This window comes from Euprymna scolopes, chromosome 17 (genome assembly GCF_053919585.1).
Source record: "Euprymna scolopes isolate OS-2025 chromosome 17, ASM5391958v1, whole genome shotgun sequence".
In the NCBI taxonomy this organism is placed as follows: Eukaryota; Metazoa; Mollusca; class Cephalopoda; order Sepiida; family Sepiolidae; genus Euprymna; species Euprymna scolopes.
In genome coordinates, this window is record NC_136498.1 from 87,392,602 (window position 1) to 87,394,344 (window position 1,743).

The window sequence follows — 1,743 nt, forward strand, 5'->3', positions numbered from 1 at the left end:
CCCCCCCCCTGATCTGATGATCACATAGAGTGCACTCCGGGTGTGGCCTCTTAGTTCGTTGGCTTCTGCGAAGGGTGGTATTTACAATCTCGGATTCAGGTTCTGGTTCTGGTTCTGGGTGTGGTTCTGGTTCTGGTTCTGATCCTGCCTGATCAGACGAACTACAACTACCACTCTCTTGCTCGGTGACCTCACTCATCAGTAGCTCATCACCTGATGATTCATTGATCTCTGTAGTTGTGGGATGTACTTCACTAGCTGGGCGAAGATCGCGCACATGGCGTGGGGTTCCATCAACAAGGACCGACTGCTGGCTGACCACTCCAGATATTCATCCTCGCTTGAACTTGGTGGTGCACCGGTTTCCAGGGGGTCTTACTCAAACTGGATCCCCTACCTTGTATTTGTCATGACTCTCCTCGTCGATGGGTTGGATAGTGTCAATGCCCTTTATCCTAACACAGTATTTGTGTATGGCATTGGCCGGTGCTGTTGTTAGTGTCTTCCCATCCTTTGGTGTGATGTTATACCAATACGTGACCTCCGTAATGGTGCATTGCTTTCTGGCAGCAATTCTCTTGATGCTGCGATGGCTCCTCTCAGCAATGCCATTCCCTGATGGCACATGAGCACATCGCAGTCGTAGTCGGACACCCCACTCATTCAACAACTGCCGAACTTGGTGGCTACAAAAAGCAGCATCGTTGTCCGTCAATATCTCTTCCGGCGCACCTCGCTCAGAAAAGATACATGACAGTTGGCGGACAACATTCGCTGAGTCCTGCCTGGTCATTTGCCGCCACAGTGCAAAACGAGTGGGTCCACAGTCGATAAGGGTTAGAAATGGCTTACCACTGTAATGGGTAATATCCATCGCTAATTGTTTCCACACATGCTCAACCTTCAATCGCCTCTTCTGCCATTGCTCAGGTGCAGGATAGATAGACTGGCATGCCTCACAGTGCTTGATGATCTGCCTGACATCCGCCCTTGTCACTGCCGGGTCCACACGCCTCGCAAAATACAAAGTTCTTTTGATACCTGGATGTCCACTCTGCACATGAATTCTTTGTACTTGGCATGAGCTAATCGCGCCAACTGCGCAAGATCGAGCAGCGAACTCCACGCCTGTCTTCACAGCTTCATACCATTTGTGAGGCACACGGGTTAGTTGGTCTGCACGATTACAGTGTGATGGCATGAGCGTTACACTCACCGACAGGTCATACTCTGATACCAGACTCTTCAGGGTGTTTAGCCTCCGCCGGATTAACATCTCACTGGCTGCCTTAGTGCGGACTCTCGTTCATCCCGAAAGAGTGTCGGACACCCAGTGGTAGACGCAGAGAGAATCCGTGTACAAGTGTAACTTCTTTGACTGCCATTGCAGTGTCAGATTTAAACCCTTCACAACAGCATCCAGTCCGCCAGGTTGATGTGTTGAGCATCATTCACGGGTCGCAGCCAGCACGCGTCTTCAATTACATTTCCACGTTGCTCCAATAACACTCCCAATGCCAAAGTACTAGCATCAACCCACACATTCACAGTGTTCCCATCGACACACCATTCTCCACGGGTAGGGTCCTCCTTGTCAACTCTCTCTAGGGTTTCTGTCGTCATCAGAGTTAGAAGAGCATCATCAGATACATCATCCCAACCTGTAGTTACTAAACTTGCCCTGCGTTTGATGACGCCCACAGCTGCCCAGAGCCAGCCACACGCTGGTAAGTGACCAATAAG